The 20,680-nt window shown below is 43.7% G+C and overlaps 1 pseudogene; it reads left to right on the plus strand.

The window, feature by feature from the left end:
- Positions 1-17,235, plus strand: part of LOC136550811 (uncharacterized) — a 44,292-nt pseudogene extending 27,057 nt beyond the window's left edge.
- The last annotated feature ends 3,445 nt before the right edge of the window (positions 17,236-20,680 follow it).

Genomic DNA, 20,680 nt, shown 5'->3' on the forward strand with positions numbered 1-20,680 from the left:
ATCGCCCTCCCACCAGTCCCCACCTCTCGGCCTCTCAGCTCCGACTCCGATCCATGGACCCAGCGGCTCCGGCGACATCTCCGCCGTGAAGCGCACGCGCGCGAAGGACCCGTCCGACAACTCCGACTCAGCCGAGGACATGGATCGCCTCAGCCCGCTGCACGACGACATCCTCGCCAAGATCCTCTTGTCCGTCGACAGCTCTCCCGACGCCGTCCGGACTTGCGTTCTCTCCCGGCGCTGGCGCCCCCTGTGGAAGCTCCTCCCGGAGCTCCGCTTCCCCTTCTTCCCCGAGCCGGCCAGCATGTTCCGCGGCGCCCTCGACCGCCATGAGGTGCCTCACCGCCACCTCCAAGTCGAGGGCCACGGCCAAGGCGCCCTACCCAAGTCCATCGCGACCTGGCTCCCCGCCGCCGCGCGCCGCGTCTGCGCTGGGTAGCCTACTCAAACATATGATTGGTTGACTGCACTGTAGTAAGTGATAGTCCACTTTTGTGTAATGGAGGGAGTATGGAATACTTGAGCTGCTAGGGGAATAATGGAATGAAATATACTCTTGCATTTCTTGTCACACCAAGAGACTAACGAGCTGTTAGTTGCTCTAGGTTGCACTCAGCAAAGACCCTATTTTTTAGCCCTCGACAAAGAAAGTTGCACTCGGCAAAGACCCTGTTTCCGTAGTGTTTTATACTTGTTTGTTTCATTTAATGCATGTTTAACCATTGCAAATATATTTTATACGAGTGTCCTTATCAACACACTTTTCTTTAGTACCTGGGCTGGGAATATGTGTTGTCTCTTTTGGGTAACCGGCCTGTTTGAAGTATATGACAGTGGACAACAAGTTGAATGACATCCATTTGTCCAGACCCTAGGCTTATGACATCCATTTGTGCAGACCCTAGGCTTAATGACCTGGCATTGAAGCGATATCTCATCTGCCGGCTCAGGCACACCCGACACAGGTGAGCCAGCGGGGATTCTTTTAGTAGTGTTGACAACCTCTAGGACCAGTAGGGATTTTGATTATATGTGGCCTTGACTATATAATAACACTAACTGAAAAGTTTTGCAAAAGATAGGTATGGTGAGAGGGGACAATGACAAAAAAATGGCAAAAAAGCATTTGTGAGCAATGTGACCATAAGAGTGACAATAACACTACTACAACAATTTTAACCGAGGCGGGCAAAACAGATTAACCGAGGTGGGCATCACAACCGCCTCGGCCCAAAGGTCACGGTAAATCACTTTTTAATGAGGTGGTTATCCTGACTGCCTCGGTAAATCGTTTTAAAAAAATAAAAAATGAAAGCCACCGGCTAGCCTATTTTGGAGCCCACCGGTGAGCCCGCCTACTTCGCTCGACTGCCACTGCCGCCACATTCCGTGCGCCGCCGACGCGAGCTGGATCCGGCATCCCCGCACCGAGCAGCCGCCAGATCTGGCGTCCCCGCACCGCGCCGTCGCCAGGGGGAGGAGGGAGGGGGATCTCCCGTGCTGCCATCGTCGGAGGGAGGAGAGAGGGGGATCCCCCGCGCCGCCACCGGATCTGGCCAGGGAAGGAGGTCCCTTCCCCCGCGCCGCCGCCGCCGCTGGGACCGGATTTGGGGAGAGTCGGGCCAGGGGAGGAGGCCCCGTCCGCCGCGCCCCTCGCTCGCCTATCGTTGCTCTGCCACCATGACCCCGACCGGATCCAAGCGATTGAGAGAGGCCGCTAGAGGAGGTCACGCTGCCGCTCCACCGACGGGTGGCCGCGTCGCCGCTCCGCCCCTGTGCCCCCGTCGGGCCATGTCTCTGAGCCCTCACTGCTGTGTGAGAAGAGAGGTGAGGGAGAGAAGAGAGAGAGGCCAGTGAGGGGGAGAAGAGAGAGAGAGGCCGCGGAGGAGGCCGCGAGTGGCGCGCACTGAGGGTTGTGAGCGGTGGTGAGAAGAGAGAAAATTGAGCGGATTTGGGGGGCTAGGGTTTTGACCTGGCTTATATAATGTGACCGAGTTTTGGGCCCAGATGGGCTTCTAACTGGGCTCGGCCACATTAAAGGAGGCGGGCTTTTTAAGTGGTCCGCCTCCGAAAATGTAGTAGTGTAACCTTAACCATTACGATAATAATAGGCCCCGAGCGTCCGGATGGATGGACACTCCATCCCGAAACACGCGTGCTCCTGTCTTCTATGGCCCACTTCTGCCTCCCCACCCATCTTCTGCATAGTCGCTGCGCCCCATCCCGCCTTCTACGCGTCGCTGCGGCTGCCCCCACCTGTCCTCTACATCACTGCCACTCTCCACCCTACATTCTGCGTGTATAGCCCCGATCCATGGTTCGTCGCCTTCTACGCACCACCGAGCTCCACGTTGCTAGCGAGATCTGTGCCACCGGCGAGCACTGCCAGTGACCTCCACACACCGCCATCGAATTCTATGTGCCAACGAGCCTCCATTCGCCCAAGCAGAAGGAGGCATTGCTCTGAAAGCCAATGTTTCAAATATTTGAGGTGTTTCAAGCGCACGTTACAGGTGCTTCAGGAGCATGCTGCAGGTGTTGTGTTTATGGATGTTGCAACAATGATATTCTACATTTCAACAGTAATCCGAGCAAGTTTCATTAGTACATCGTCGGTGTTGCAGCGGTGGGCCCTAAGGGTGTTCGGATGGAAGCCAACGTCCTCTGCGCCCCACCCCCACCCCACGTCCTCTGCGTCATTGTCGCGCCTACCCCGCCCTTTGCACGCCTATGCCACCACTCCCACCCATCCTCTACGTTGCCACCGCAACCCACCCTGCCCTCTATGCGAGGTTGCCTACCTCCGTGCAGCGTCACATTCTACGCGATGCCGAGCACCGCATTGTCGGCGAGCTCCACGCCACCGAGATCAACGCCCGGACGCTCCGTCCTGAAAAGCACGTGCTCCTATCCTCGATGCGCCGCTGCCGCCGTCCCCACACATCCTCTACGTTGTGGATGGCCGCAAGGGTGTCCGGACGGAAACCAATGTCCGGATGTCCGGGCGCTAGTTCTTCCGTAACCATTAACGACTAAAAGTGTAGTACTTGATAGTTGATATGCAGTATAGATGAAATGACCATCACTACCGGAAACCGGCACTTTGCCGAGTGCCGGAAGCTTTGCCGAGTGTATTTTATCGGGCACTCGGCAAAGACGGCTTTGCCGAGTGTTTTTTTCGGCACTCGGCAAAGATGGCTTTGCCGAGTGTTTTTTTAGCACTCGGCAAAAATGTATTTTGCCGAGTGCCATTTTTCGGCACTCGGCAAAATGCGTCTTTGCCGAGTGCCTTTTTTCTAGCACTCGGCAAAGATGTATTTTGCCGAATGCCATTTTTTGGCACTCGGCAAAATACGTCTTTGCCGAGTGCCTTTTTTTGGCACTCGGCAAAGAGGCATTTTGCCGTGTGCATTTTTTTTTGCCCTCGGCAAATTATTTTTTCAAAGCAATTTTTGAGGCCTGAAATGAATTCAAATGAAAAACTTTTCAACTACAAAGTTTCATAACTTCTCAAGATCTACAAAGTTTATTTTTGTCATTTCTTCATTTGACAAAACGACAATAACGTTGTTCATAAAATCTACATCTCTCTCATATGTCTCATATTAGTTTCATGAAAATAGAAGAGGGATATATAAGATTTGTGAATAATGTTACTACCACTATGTCGGATGAACAAATGACCAAAATAAACTTTATAGATCTTGAGAAGTTATGAAATTTTGTAGTTGGCAACATTTTGATTTGAAACCATCTTGTCATGCAAAAACGACGTTTGAATTTGAAAATTTGAAAATTTGAATTTTTCAAAAGACCTCGGATGGAAAAACTTCCTAAACAAAAATTGTAGATCTCCAAAAGTTATGAAACTATGTAGTTGACAACTTTTTGATTTGAAATTATCTTATCATGCAAAACTACGTTTGAATCTCTCAAATTTAAAATTCGAATTTTTCAAACGACCTCGGATGGAAAAACTTTCTAAATTAAAATTGTAGATCTCGAAAAGTTATGAAACTTTATAGTTGACCGTTTTTTGATTTGAATTCGTTTAGGGCCTCAAACAAGCAATTTACTCTCGGTTTAGTATAATATATGAGGATAGATAACGGAATTTAGACACAAGTGACAGTGTAGTGCAGTGGTAGAGCAGCAGACACGCGAGGGAGAGGTCGTGAGTTCGAATCCCACCGGCCGCGTTAGCCGCGAATTTTGCGCAAAAAATGCAGCGACTTCGATGGCCGGTGGCGGCCTTCCCTGAATTTTTTTTTTGCTATTAGTTTTGGGTTTTTTTTTCACATTTTCATTTTGCCGAGTATAAATCCTTGCCGAGTGCTTTTCCGGCACTCGGCAAAGGCTTTGCCGAGTGCCCGACAAAAAGCACTCGGCAAAGGCTTCTTTGCCGATTAATGCTTTGCCGAGTGCCCTTTGTCGAGTGCGGCACTCGGCAAAGCCTTTGCCGAGTGTATTTCGGGCTTTGCCGAGTGCCGCAGACACTCGGCAAAGTGCCGGTTTCCAGTAGTGCATGAAACCCTTGACGTGTAAGGTGGCCAGGCGGCCATCTATCTCTAGACCATGAAACCTTGGATGTAGTAGCCCTTGTTGAAGCAATAGTAGTATTACAACTTCACAGCCTCCTACCTACTACTAGCTATAAACGGAATGACGATAGCAGCCAGATGGCTGACACAGCTCACTGCACAGCTCAGGCTTGTACTGTGAAATAATGGTAACCCGCGTGACTGACATGTGAGCCCACCACACCCAGCCCTAGCCAGATGGCTCACACAGCTCACACACCATCTGTCGTCTGGCAGCTTCTACTGCCGTGTGTGAACTGTGAACTTGTGAGCCCACCACTCCCAGCCCTAGCAGATCCAAATTGTCCCAACCTCTCCTGCTCTGGACCATGGAACCCAGCGGCGCCGGCGAGATCGCCGCCGCGAAGCCCCCGTCGGACACCGCCACGGGCGTCGATCGCCTCAGCACGCTGCCAGACGAAATCCTCGCCGAGATCCTCTTCTGCGTCAGCTCCCCCGACGCCGTCCGGACATGCGTCCTCTCCAAGCGTTGGCGCTCCGTGTGGAAGCTCCTCCCGGATCTGCACTTCCCCTTCTTCCCCGAGCCGGCCGGCAGCTTCCGCGAGGCCCTCCACGGCCATCGGGATCAGGTACCTGTCCGCCTCCGCGACCTCAAAGTCGAGGGCCACGGCCACGGCCTAGGCGGCCTACCCAGGTCCCTCGCGACCTGGCTCCCGGCCGCCGCGCGCTGCGTCTCCGGCTGCTTCACGCTGCTCATCAACGATGCTCCGACGAGAAACGCGCCGCATGAGGATGAGGCGGTGGCGATTGAGCTGCCCTGCTTCAAGCAAGCCACCTCGATCTCGATTGCCCTATGGTTCCGCGGCAGACTCGCCTTTCTTCCACCAGCCGTCGCTGGCGTATTCTCCCGCCTCACCGACCTCTGGCTTGAAGGCGTCCGGTTCCAGGACCCGTCAGCGCTCGGCGACGCCATCTCCTCGGCGTGGTGCCCGTGCCTGAAAACATTTCACATCTGCCACGGCCGTGGCCTGGAGAAGCTCGCCGTGAGCTCCACGTCTCTAGTGAAGCTGGACCTTCAGCGACTCCATGGCTTGAGGGAGCTCACCGTGGAGGCGCCGGAGCTCAAGGAGTTACAAGTGGTGGACTGCTTCACTCCGCCAGGGGCGAGGCAACTACCACCGCCGGTTATTTCCATTACAGCGCCTGGGCTGGTGGTGCTGGATTGGAAAGACACGATTACTCAAGACGCTATTGGTTTCGGCCACCGGTTGCCGCATCTCCGCTCACTGGGAACCTTCTTATTCTTTGTCTATGGAGATGATGACGCTGATAGATACAACCGTGATTGTCTGAGGATCTTGCAGGGCTTTCGGTCCATCCAAACTCTGACATTGATCCTGGCTGTGCTGGTTAGTTCGCTAATTAATCTTTTATTTGTTGGAATTGTGTTAATTTGTTATTATATATATAATATTGCAAACATGAAAGCATGATATAGCATTCTGGTGTACAGGTTCGAAAGAATTTTTGGATGCATGTGATACAAATATACAATAACTCCTAGAGCTAGCAGAATCCTAGCTATAGGGGGGAATATTTGATGGTGGTATTTGAGAATCAACCCAAGAATCCTCACCTTTAGCGCTTTCCTGCAGTCCCCTGCTGCTATCATGCATATTACACTACAGTTTATATGCCTTGAGATGGTTAGGGTTTTGTGGAAGCAAGTGAGCCACTGTTTCCTCAGCTAACAACAACGGCGTCTGTGAATTTAGCCTATATAGTTGGTTCTTTTTGTAAAATAATATTCCAGAAATAATAAACATATGTTAAAAAAAACTATTTCTGGAATTGACCACTATATAGCATTATTGAGCCGCCAATGCTTTTTGGCACCAATACAACGTTCAACCTAAGCACCCATCATTGAGCCTGCACTAACCCTGTGGTGTCAAAAATTAGTAATAGTTCCAGGGTGTGGTATATATGTATTCTTCTAGAAATACTTCTTGGTATTATAAGTTGTTTCTTGAAATATATTTGATTCGGCTTTTTAGTCTGATTAATTAATATGGACACACAGGACATAGATGACGACTATGAATATTTGATGGAAGGAATAACCATGCTCCCGGACCTTACAACTCTGCACCTCATTGTAATGTCATGTGGACATTGCTTTGGGGATAGCTCATTACATGTTCTCAGGATTTGTACTGGTATAAGAAAGCTGGTCCTGGAATTATCAAGTTTTCCCGAATTGAAGGTAAAGATGTGCTTTGCCTCTCTCTAGTTAGTCAAAAGAAGAAAAATATAGCCCCAGATGTACAACTTGTGTGGTAGGTGCTAGTAGGTCACAGATATCGTAAAATGCTCAGCTTGGTCAATTAAATTTCTTTAGATTGTATGTAATGATGACATGGATTGATTCAGCGTGACTAATGATCTTGAAGTAATTTGGTTGTCTCATAATTTGTTTTTAGATTCCTCTACTTTCATGGCATCCAAATTTTTAGTTGATCTCATCATGTTAATATGCTTTGTTGTTGTGTCAGGAACCATGCCTATCAGGCTGTATTTGTGGGCAGCAGTCAAACTGGCAAACTGAGGAGCTTGTGTTGGTTTTCCTACAAGAAATAGAAATCCAAGGATTTGGACAATCTGAACATGATATTGGATTTGTGGAGCAGCTATTTGGTTGGGCGACATCACTGACAAAGGCAACAATATTTTTTGATGAATCTGTCACTGAAGGCGTGGCCAAGGAGTTGTGCTGGATGTTTCAGTTCTTCCGTATGCCTAAATTACATATAGACTTTAGGTATCATAACAACAAGAAGGTGCTGTATGCTGCTGAAGAATAGGGCAAAGCCCGACGTTTATGAGAACCTTAATCAGCTTTTGCTTGTAGTATATGGACCATGGAGTATGCATGGAACGACTTATGTATAATACCTGTAGTGTAATTTTATTTCATCTTGGTACCAGCTCCAATGAATGCGAACAAGGTTGTAATGTCGATGTGTTGAGACTAGAAACAATCAGTATTATTTGAAATGATTCCAATCCTGAGAAGAATCTATTCTACTATCTGTTAGCTTTTGGCAGCCGGACAGATAGTAGAATAGTTATCAGTCTGTATAGTTGGGCTGTAAATATGTATCTTTTCTGCATAGTTATCAGTCTGTTTGAACTTTGAAATATACGGAGGTGGAAATATACAATCCCCGAAGTTTCAGTAGTTTTATTTGTATACTAAAAAAGAAATTATTTTAGCATAGAACAATCATAATTAGTTCCTCCATTCCAAATTATAAGACGTAAATTTTTGAATTTTCAAATGACCATGGATGGAGAAATGTCCTATATCAAAGTTGTAGTGCTAGACGAAATTTAAAACTTTGTAGTTGAAAGTTTTCTCATTTAAGATGGTTTATGAGTTAAAATATTGATTACAAGATTGGTACATATTACTACAAATAAACATCATCGTCGAATTAAACATAAGTAATTGTGTGGTGTGGTGGTAGGGGAAGGAACACGCGAGGAAGAGGTTGTGGGTTCGAATCTACATTTTCTTATTTTTATTAAACTCTAAATCATTTAAAAAAATCTGAAAATTATGTTTAGGGACAAATGATTTAAGTCAACCGCATCTGAAAATCGATTTTTAAGGACGGTTGTCTTAAGTCAACCACATCTGAAAATTAATTTTTGAGGCGGTTTTAAAACCCTCTCAAAATCACTTACTTTTACAATCGGTGGCATTGTAGTGGTTTTTCAAACCACCTATGAAAACCGATTTTAACCCCCTCTAAAAATATTTTCTGTACAGTAGTGGGCTTTTCTACAAAATAATTTGGAATGAGAGGAGTATTTGTTCTGCTATATAGTGTTAGCTTTTGATGATATATCTCAGGGTACTTGGGCAACAACATAATCTGATAATCTTAGGCCTGCTGCTTTTCTTATCTGATTGCAAGGATGTCGTCCTTGTTGTAGGCACAAACACTGCATGCTCATCAGACACAGAAGTCCAAGGGTGCTATAGCTGAATCTCCGTACACAAAGTAGAAATATATGATGAGTTGTGAGGATCTGAACTTGAAGTTATTTTGTGATCTGACTGTCCAATTGGGTGACAGTGCTAAAAGAATTTTACAATAAACATTGTCAAGGAACTAGCCACTACCAGTACCTTGTTATCAGATGCTCTCTGGAGATCATCGTGCACTATATATATAGCGTCCCTGGCTGCACTGAAAATTTGAAATTTCCTACAAATCTGAAGGGGACGACACCAACAACAACGTCCTGTCCATCATGCATGCAAAACGTCAACAGATTTACATGGCGCCTATTTTGCAGTACCAGCAGAGCACCGGGGCCGCTGCTCGCCAACTTCTACCCTGACTTCTCCTGTGTCGCACTATGCCAGGATAGACAACCACTGCCGAGTTGGAACCTTGCATCACTGCTGGAATTCGTGCCGGCAGAGGATACTGTCGGTTTGGCGACCCAATAGCGATAATAGTCTATCACCACTAGTACACACCAGGATTTGGAGGAGCGTTGGTGTGAGCCACTGTAGAGACGACTAGACCAGCAGTCCCTATGAAACTGCCTCTAGAAATCTAGTAGTATATATGACTAGTAATCGAGATACCCTTTTGCATCATATAGTATACTACTTGTGCGAAAACAGTTGTATATAGCCTACCATAACCATGCTTGATTCTGTCATGTATCGCACGCACCAAGTTTTGCATCGCACGCACCAAGTTTGCATCGCACGCACCAAGTTTTGCATGTATTCATTTTGGAAAATGAAAAAAAAGGAAGTTGGGTGTGATGAACCAACCTGTATATATATGACAAGTATGCTAAGCCCAATAATTAATACAGTACTATATGTTTTATACACGTGTTACATGCAGTTATTATGTGGCACTATCCTTATAGGTGGTGACTTCAACATTATCCGTGACCCCGAGGAGAAGAACAATGATAACTACAACAATAGGTGGCCTTTTCTTTTCAACTCGATTATTGATGCTTTTAATCTTAGAGAAAGGTGACCGGTACGAAATATACTTGGGCTAATTATTTACAATGACAGACTTTTGAGAAACTAGATAGAGTCTTGGCTTGTACTGATTTTGAGGCCAAGTTTCCGCATACCACTGTGCATGCTTTAACTAGAGAGATCTCAGATCATACCCCACTCTTACTGAACACATGGGACCCATCTATGAATCACCAACCACAATTGAAGTTTGAATTGGGCTGGCTGTTATGTGGATGGTTTCTGTGAAATGGTTAGAGAAATTTGGCAAAGCACAAATATAGGTGGAACTCCACTCGAAAGATGCATGGCATGCAAAAATTAGAAGATTGCACCAATACTTAAGGGGGTGGGCCAAAAACACTAGTGGTGCTTATAAGAAGGAACAAGTTATTACTAAACAAGCAAGACGAGTTGGATAAAAAGGCTAAATTAACACAACTAGAAGCTCACGAATTAGACCTTAAACATGTGCTTAATAAGAGGCTTGCTGAACTGCTAAGAGAAGAAGAGCTGAAATGGTACCAAAGATCAAAGGTTCAAAATCTTTTAGAGGGTGACGCAAATACAAAGTATTATCATTTGGTGGCTAATGGGAGACATCGGAAAACTCGTATTTTTCAGTTGGTAGTTGGGGATAGGATAATTTGCGGTGATGCTGAATTGAAGAAGCATATCACAACTTTTTACAATGATCTTTTTGGGCCGTCAGAGCAAACCAATGTTACGATTGACGAGTCCAAAAAAGAGGATATCCCCCAGGTCTCTGAACTGGAAAATGAGTTTTTAATACAAGAATTCTCAGATAGCAAGGTGAGACAGCCAATTTTTCAAATGGAGCACAACAAGGCCCCTGGCCCAGATGGTTTCCCACAAGAGTTTTATCAGGTCTTCTGGGACACAATAAAAGAAGACTTAATGGCTCTGTTTCGGGAATTCCACCAAGGCACGTTGCCACTTCATAGCCTCAATTTTTGAACAATAATTCTATTACCAAAGATGAATGACGCGACACAAATCCAACAATACAGACCTATATGTCTGTTGAATGTCTCCTTTAAATTTTTTACAAAGGTAGCCACCAATAGGATCACAAGTATAGCCCATAAAATTATTAGTCCGACGCAAACAGCTTTCATCCCAGGTAGAAATATCATGGAGGGGGCTGTTATTCTACATGAAACGCTACATGAGCTTCACACCAAAAAACAAGATGGTGTCATCTTTATGATTGATTTTGAAAAGGCTTAGGACAAAGTTAAATGGGATTTTTTACAACAAACTTTAAGAATGAAGGGTTTCTCGGACAAATGGTGTAATTGGATAGATAATTTCATAAAAGGAGATAATGTTAACATCAAAGTAAACGACCATTTAGGGTCTTACTTCCAAACAAAAAAAGGCCTATGCAAGGTGATCCACTGTCTCCTCTACTATTTAACATAGTGGTAGACATGTTGGCCATACTCATTGCTAGGGCAAAGGAAGAAGGCCTGGTAGAAGAGGTTATTCCACATCTTATACAAGATGGTTTGTCCATTTTATAGTATGCAGATGACACAATGATTTTGACAAAGCAATAAACACGAAGCTACTACTTTGTGTTTTTGAACAATTATCAAGCTTAAAAATCAACTTTCATAAGAGCGAAATCTTCTACTTTGGGAAAGCCAAAGAGCAGGAAGCCGAATACTCCCAATTGTTTGGATGTAAGACCGGAAGTCTCCTCTTTTGTTACCTGGGCATCCCTATGCATGTTAGAAAACTTAATAATAAGGATTGGAAGATGGTTGAGGATAGATTTGAGAAGAAACTGAGTGGTTGGAAGAGTAAGCTTTTAACGACGGGAGGCCGGTTAGTGCTCATAAATTTGGTATTGTCAAGTTTACCGATGTTCATGATGTCCTTTTTTGAAGTACCTAAAGGGGGTGCTGCAAAAAATGGATTTTTTTAGATCAAGATTTTTCTGGCAAAATGACCAACACAAGAAAAAGTAAGATTAGTAAAATTGGAAACTATTTGTCAACCAAAGTAACAAGGAGGTCTGGGTATACAGAACTTAGAAATACAAAATAAATGCTTGCTAAGTAAATGGCTGTTTAAGTTATGCAACGAACTAGGGGTTTGGCAGGATCTGTTGAGAAACAAATATTTGGGGAGCCAGTCACTTGGAGAAATCTCTAAGAAAGCAAGCGACTCACATTTTTGGAAAAGGGCTTTTGAGTGTAAAGGACCAGTTTCTTAGTCTTGGTTATTTCAGGCTATAAGATGGTTCAGGGCCGGCTCTATAGATTTCAGGGCCCTTGGACAATAGAAAAGCAAGGGCCCTTTAGGCCAAATTTTTTTTGCCACTTCTAATATGAGAAATCATATACTAGTACTAGTATGAGATAAGTGGGAGAATTTATATAGTTCATAAAACACAATGTTTATACAATAGAAGTAACTAAAAGAAAAATTAAATAACTAATATGATTACCTCAAATAAGAAAATAATGCTTCAGGGCTTGCTGAAAAAATGTCTTCGGGCATTTCTTGATGCAAAATCATTGAGAAAAATGTCGAGATCAATGTTGTCCAAGACATCCTTCTCAATACAACACATAGCCAAGCCATTCAATCTGTCTTGTAACATAGTTGACCTCAAATAATTTTTTAATAGTTTCAATTTGGAGAAATTTCTTTCAGCTGAGGCTACTGTTATAGGAACTGTTAAGAGAATTCGATAGGCAATAGACACATTCGGATAGCAATCTGTAGCCATCAGAAACTGTAGAATCTCGGTTGCTGACATTAAATCATCTGGCAAAGTCATTTGCAGCACTTGTAATTTAGAGAGAAAATCATTTAACTCAACATTAGACTTGTTTTCATGACAAAAAGTTTTGACAAAATTAGTACAACAATTCCGTAGCTCTGTATCAACGGCGCGACGTTTTCGGTGCTCAGACTTCAATACACGCTCCTTTTCCCATGGGCTTAGACGACGTGTGGGCCAAAAGAGTATATACAATATAGTAATACATATATACTAATATACATGAACTTTTTTGGGCCCCTGACGGCTTGGGCCCTTGGCCGTGGCTCCAGCCGCCTAGGCTCAGAGCGCCCTGAGATGGTTCTCAAATCAGATTTTGGGAAGATAAATGGCTTGGCAACCAACCTTTGAAGTTAAAGTATCCGGCCTTGTTTAATATTGTTCGTAGAAAACATGACAGTGTCGCGAATATTCTTTGGACCACACCCTTAAATGTCTCTTTTAGAAGAGCGTTAGTGGGAAGGAACTTGGAGAATTGGAACAGGATTCTCTCTTCGATAACAACATTGAACTTGCAGGAAGGTCGGGACACGTATATTTGGTCCTTACAGTCATCAGGTCTTTTTCTAATCTGCCTTAATTAGTAATGGGGTCAGAGTGTCTCAAGAAATTTGGGGTGCTAAATTACCAACAAAGGTTAAAATCTTCATGTGGTATTTGAAAAAAAGGTGTTATCTTAACTAAAGACAATATCATCAGAAGAAATTGGATTGGGGATAAGAATTGCAGCTTCTGTCCTAAACCGAGTCTATTCAACACCTTTTTTTTTTCCGATTGGGCTTACGCTAATTTCTTGTGGCAAGCTGCGCACTTAGTGTTTAGGATACCGAGACCAATAAGCATGTACGATATTAACTATCCTTTATCTAAAAAAAATTATGTGGCACTATCAGCGACCCTGTTTAACGGCATGGTAACCCGTCAATTCATCAACGCAGCGCGTCCGTCCGTATGTGATCGAAGCCGCTGTGTGGACGGCATTTCTGCGTACACTGGCCCGGTGTTGCGCCTTGCCACTGATGTTGGCCCTTTCGGCAACACGCGCCCAGATACACGACGACAACGTACGGTGTATACGTCGCGATTGTTACACTCCACCAAACCTACCTACACATTAGGACGGTCCGGCTGGCCAGCGACGTGCAGGAGCCAACGACGACGGCTGCGTGCCGGCTGCCCGCCACTACTAGAAAACAGACTTTTCATCCCGTCTCTATTTTTGCTTTTAGTCCCGGTATTTTTGTGTTCAGGACTAAAGGGACTATTAGTCCCGATTGTATCCTCAAACAAGGATACAAAGTTCCTGCCCCAAGTGTGTGGCGACGACAGGCAATAATTAGTCTCGGTTATAGCCCAGAGCCGGGACTAAATGTTATCCTTTAGTCCCGGCTGGACCTTTCAACCGGGAATAAATCTTTACTCCCGGCTTGAGGCTCCAGCTGAGACTAAAGGATGACCTTTAGTCCCGGCTCTGGGCTATAACCGGGATAAAATCTTTCTTGATAAAATAATATAGTCGCGCTGGACAAAAAAATGCGGCAGCCAGGCATTGAACCCACGACCTCATAGCCAAGGTCCAAACCACAGCGCACTAGCTAGCCATCTGAACTAAGTCACTTTCTCGACAAGAAAGCACCCAAACATTTATTTAATAAGAGAAAAGACCCTTTAATTGATTATATTCTTTTGTTAACTATACTTTGAATTTTCTAGTCCATGTGCTTTCTAGTGCCTGATTGATCTCATAACTTTTATTAGGGTTTCAAATGCCCAGTGTGAAGCCACCACCAAGTTCGAGATTTTTCTGAATTGGTTTGGTAATTTTTTCACTTTAATTGAATTTCCACGCGACTTCACCGATTAATTATACGTTGAACTGAGTCCACCCCGAAAAGATCCGGAATGGTGCCAAACTTTGCCAAATGGTCTCTTGTGCCCTAGGAGACAAATATTTGTGGAGGTTGATGCAAAATTATATTGTTTTGAATATGTAATTCGCCGTATTTCGTCTCACGCGGCACAAAGAAAAATGTAATAATAAAAATAATTATCAGAAAAACCTAAGATCTTGTGTGGGGCCATATTTTGGGTGTAAATGACTGCCAAAAAAATTTTAAGCCATTTCGACATAGGCGGAGTCGATGTGCTTCACAGAGGTATATAGAACCTTTCGTCGAACCCTATCTATACACCTAGGTTCTCTGGGATTCTGAGGTCCATATGCTTTCTAGTGCCGGATTGGGCTGAAACTTTTTCTTAAGACTTCAAATGCCTTATGTGTAGCCACCACCAAGTTTGAGATTTTTCTGAGGTGGTTTGGTACTTTTTTCACTTTAATTGAATTTTCACGCGAATTCACCGATTAATTATACATTGAACTGGGTCCACCCCCTAAATGATCCGGAATGGTGCCAAACTTTGCCAAATGGTCTATTGTGCCCTAGGAGACAAATATTTGTGGAGGTTGATGCAAAATTATATTGTTTTCAATATGTAATTCACCGTATTTCGTCTCACGCGGCACAAAGAAAAATGCAATAATAAAAATAATTATCAGAAAAATCTAAGATCTTGTGTGGGGCCATATTTTGGGTGTAAATGACTGCCAAAAAAATTTCAAGCCATTTCAACATAGGCGGTGTCGACGTGCTTCACAGAGGTATATAGAACCTTTCGTCGAACCCTATCTATACACCTAGGTTCTCTGGGACTCTGAAGTCCATTTGCTTTCCAGTGTCGGATTGGTCTCAAACTTTTTCTCAAGACTACAAATGCCCTGTGTGTAGCCACCACCAAGTTTGAGATTTTTTTGAGGTGGTTTGGTACTTTTTTTAACTTTAATTGAATTTCCGCCCGAACTCATCGATTAATTATACAATGATTAATGAAGAACCTAAAGATTTACGTTACAATTACGTGAAAACTAATTTTTTGTCGAAAACCAATAAATTTAATAATTTCAATTAAAGTCTACATTTTTGCATTAACGAAAATAGTGAGTATTAGTTGCATTATGTTCAACATTTATAATAAAAAACACAATAGTTTAGGTCACATATTTTTTTGTGTGCAGTAAATGAAAATAAAGTTTATTACTTTTTCTAAAAAAAATTATGCCTAGTATTGAATTTACTACGCAAATAATAAGACTTAAACATTTAAATACAAAATATATATAAAATAAACTGATCTGCTTAAAAGTTGGCGGGAAATGAAAATGTAGCCCACCTTTAGTCCCGGCTCCTGCCACTAGCTGGGACTAAAGGTGGGCTGCATTTGGCGGCCCGCCAAAAAATCCTTTAGTCCCGGCTCCTTCCAACAGCCAGGACTAAAGGTCCCCCTTTAGTCCCGGCTGGTGGCAGGAGCCGGGACTAAAGGTGCTTTAGTCCCGGGCGGTGGATGGAGCCGGGACTAAAGGTCCCTCTCCTATATACTGCCGCCTCCCTTCTCTCTTCCTCCTCATCGATCGTCTTCGTCTTCAGCGCATCCCTAGAGCTCCGCCGCCGCCGATTCGCCTCCCCGGCCACCCCCGACGCCGCCTTCCTCATCGGAGGGCACCCCGAGGCTCGCCCACCTTGCCGGAGTAGCCCCGACGCCGCGCCCCTCACCGAGGAGCCCCCGGCCGCCCGCGACGCCGCCGATTTCGCCTTCCCGGCCACCCCCGACGCCGCCTTCCTCATAGGAGGGCACCCCGACGCCCGCCCACCTCGCCGGAGTAGCCCCGACGCCTCGCCCCTCAAGGAGGAGCCCCTGGCTGCCCCCGACGCCGCGCGCGCGCCACGCCACCGCCGATTTTGCTTTCCTGGGCCACCCCGGCCCGACGCCGCGCCTTCTTCCTCACTGGAGGGCATCCCGACGCCCACCCACACCTCGCCGGAGTAGCCCCGACGACGCCACGCCCGGCCAGGAGCCCCCGTGCCTCGATCCAGCGCCGCTGTCCACCACCGCCCGTCGCCAACACTCCATTAATTCTAAACCGCCGGTATATATATATATTATATTTATTATATTTATGAATTATATTGACAAAATGTGTATTAATGTATATATGTATGAAATTATATATGTATAAAATGTGTATATATATATCAATTAATGTATATATGTATGAAATTATGTATGTATGAAATGTGTATATATATATATCAATTAATGTATATATGTATGAAATTAATGTGTATATATATATATATATATATATCAATTAATGTATACATGTATAATTTTTCCTTAGGAAAAAAATCAATTGTGTTATATTCTGATACCATGTGGCCTATACCCTTAACCCTAAACCACCCTAAACCCTAAACCACCCTAAACCCTAAACCCTAAACCACCCTAAACCCTCCCCGACCACCGACGCTGGCCGGCCGCCCCGCGCAGGCACCACCACCCTAAAATGTGTATGAAATGTCTATAAAACCCTAATTGCATAATTATTGTTTTATAATTGTTTAGGCTCTCTATGGCCAACCAAGAGATGATGACCTGGAGGCAGAAATGATGGATATTATCAACGCCGGCACTGAACATTGTGCCGATGTTGATAATGACCAGCAGGAAGACGACGGGAGTCAATACTTGAATGTCGATCATATTGTTGAGGAAATTGTTCATGAAGATAATTCCGGCGAGGTATATATTTCTCAATATATATACTAATATACTTTTTCTTTATCTCATATCTCAAATTGAAGACTCGTTGGTTGAAGGAAAAAACCCTGGACACACACCATCTCAAAGCAATCCAAGAGACAATAGGTGGATTTCTGAATGATTAGGTCTTAACTCCCGGCGGCGAGTTTTACTATGACCCAAATATGTGATGATGAAAGCCAAATTTCATATTGATCCAAAGAACATGTGATGATGAAATGTACAATTAATGCAAACTTTACATGTGACGATGAAATATAATATTATGTTTTAGTTTACTTTTACTTGTGTTGCTTGCGTGCATTGATCGAGCGAAAACTTTACAGTACGCGCGCGTATACGTATATTACTTTGCAGCGAATAATGCGTATTCGAAAACCAAATTAAAACAAAAAAGAATCATCAATTGAAATAAGCAGGAAAAGAAAAAAAAGACCCTTTGGTCCCGGTTGGTAATACCAACCTGGAATAAAGGGGCCAGCCCAGGCGCTGGCGTAGCTACCTTTTTAGTCCCGGTTGGTATCACCAACCGGGACTAAAGGTCCACTTCTATTCCCGGCTACTAACCCTTTATTCCTGAACTCCTATTCCCAGCTGCGTAACCGGGAATAAAAGGGGTTAGGAGCCGGGAATAGAAGCCCTTTTTTTACTAGTGCGCGGGAGGGACAACCAAGTCACTTGTCATCTTGCCATGGAGCCGCAATCACGAAACAGAGACACACGATCATTATAGTATATATATTAGTGTTTAATAAATGCTCGCATGCATGCATTGTATTTGTATGTCCATAGAGCAAGGATGGAGGACGAGTCATGCTATTAGGTGAAGCCACTAGTTTTAGCTCCACCACCCACTAGTTTGAAATGAGTATTTGGAACACTAAACGAATGTAAATGAAAAAGTTGCTGGCTATAAAGTTTTATAACTTTTCGAGATCTACAACTTTCATTTTGGTAGTTTATCCATCCGAAGTCGTTTACAAAATTTAAATTTCAAATTTGAGAAATTCAAACAAGGTTTTCCATGACAAGATGATTTCAAATGAAAAGTTGTCAACTACAAAGTTTCATAACTTTTTAAGATTTACAACTTTCGTTTTTCCTGTTTGTCCATCCGAGGTCGTTTAAAATATTCAAATTTCAAATTTTTGAAAATTCAAACGTAGTTTTCCTTGATAGGATGAATTCAAATCAAAAAGTTGTCAACTACAAAGTTTCATAACTTTTTGGGATCTACAAATTTCATTCTGGTAGTTTCTCCATCCTAGGTCATTTACAAAATTTGAATTTCAAATTTTAGAAATTTAAACGTAGTTTTCCTTGGCAAGATGATTTCAAATCAAAAAGTTGTCAACTACATAGTTTCGTAGCTTTCCCAAATCTACAATTTTTATTTTGGTCATTTGATCATTTATTCATCCGACATAGTGGTAGTAACATTGTTCACAAATGTTACATATCCCTCTTTTAATTTATGAAACTATAAGAGGGATATGTAACATTTTGTGAACAATGTTACAACCACTTTATCGATGAAGAAATGACCAAAATAAATGTTTTAAATCTTGATAAGTTCTACAACTTCTATGTTTATGATTTTTTTAGCTAAAATCATTTAGTGTTCCAAAATGATGTTTGAAGTTGCCATTTTTTTAAATTCAAAATTTAAATAGATAAAACACAGTCACATAAAAAGATGGATCAAATAATAGCTGTAAGAACATAATAAATTGATAGAGCATGATTTTAGAAAATTTTAGGGAAAAAATCATCAAATTGAAAGTTAGTATGAAGGAGAAAGACTAGTTACAAATTTTAGCCAGAGATTAAAAAGAGAAATAAGAGTTCTTTAACAATTTCAAAATTTAATTTCAAATAGCATTTGAAAGTAGTAAATGACTTCAAATGAAAATGTTGTCAACTACAAAGTTGCATAACTTTTCAAGATCTACAACTTTTGTTTTGGGCATTTCTCTATCCAAGGTCGTTTGAAAAATTCAAATTTTAAATTTTAGAAATCAAACGTAATTTTTGTTAAATATATTATTTTAAATGAAAATATTTGGACATCCAAACGATCTCAAATTAAAAAGTTTGAACTGCAAAGTTGTAGATCTCGTCGAGTACAACTTTGATATAAAGTTCTTCTTTATTATCACACCCGATTTTAAGGATAAAATAGGATGCATAATCTTATGTGCGCCCAGAGATCAGTCACACACATAAGCCGATAAATTATAGATAGTATCATCAAAAGTGTTTATTACATCATGAATAATATAAAATAGTCTTCGCATAAATACAACGGAAGTATAAAAGATAACTCTCTCGTAGAAACTCCACAGCACAGGGACGTCAACTGGTTGACCACAAGTCTAGTAATCCTTAGGAAAGTCATCATTACCATCGCAATCTGTTACCCATCTGGGATTTTTATCCAAATAATGAAAATAAATAAGTGTAAGTACATCTTGTACTCAACAAGTGTAACATGGAGTTCATGAGGCACAAAGGCTTGATACAGGTTTAACAACATTTAGCTTTTAGTTGTCATAATTTTAGCGTAAGAGTAGCAAAAAGATGTTTTAATCACAAAGTAAAACACATGACCAACATAAACATGAGTAATATATAGCAAAAAATTACTTAATAGTGATCATCTATTAAATAAGGGTTCTAAGGCCGCTCGTGACCATGGGCACGACTGTTATAACAGTTTTACACTCTGCAGAGGTTGTACACTTTCATCGTGAGTCGTGATACCCATATGCCCGGGTTTATAACTCCCAAAACACTTCCAAGGTGAGCAGGCAGGGTACACTATGAAGCCTTTCAAAGGTTCGTCTAACAAGTTAGGGCCGTAGGTTTCCAATTGGCAAGCAGATATAGGAACCCCCTGTCGAACTCACCATGGCAACTTAGAGCGACGAGGAGCGGATGGAAGCGGCGCGTGGCTTGGGACAGTGGGCGGCGGATGGAAGCGGAGTTCCTGTGAGCAACGACGACGTGGCATGAGCAAACCAGAGCGAGAAAAAGAAAAAGAAGAGGCTCTGCTTCGCAACCTCGATGCGAAGCTCGGAAATGGCTTGCGGTGGCGACGGAGCCACAAGGCGAGCACGGCGGCGTCGAGCTTCTACTCGGTGAGATCTAAGCAGTAGCGTGAGGGCTCAAGGTGGCGTGAGGGCTTGCGTTAGGGCTCGGTAGGGAGGCGGCAGACACAGAGCTGCTATTTAAGGGTGCCTCGGCGTGTGGTTCACGCCAAAACGCCGTGGAATCAGGGCAGTGGCGGACTCCGATCGGAATAGAGTCCGGTTCTAGGATGAGCACGAGTTGGGAGACGACGCCGACATGCCGGCTTGGGTGGCACTGACACAAGGCACGTGACCGCGGTGTCAACAAGGGAAGAGAGGGGAGCGGCGCCCGTACTGCTAGCTGAGCTGGCCTGCTTGCGTGGCCTGTGGAAGAAAGGGAAAGGGAGCGGGGTGCCGCCGCGGGAGGGAGAAATGGGCCGGCGGGGCGCACTGGGCTGCACGGGAAAAACAAGGCCAAGCGGGCCAGAATCAGTGAGAGGGAGAAAAAAAAGAAAGAAAAAATTCATTT

The sequence above is a fragment of the Miscanthus floridulus genome, chromosome 4 (genome assembly GCF_019320115.1).
Source record: "Miscanthus floridulus cultivar M001 chromosome 4, ASM1932011v1, whole genome shotgun sequence".
NCBI classification, from domain to species: Eukaryota; Viridiplantae; Streptophyta; class Magnoliopsida; order Poales; family Poaceae; genus Miscanthus; species Miscanthus floridulus.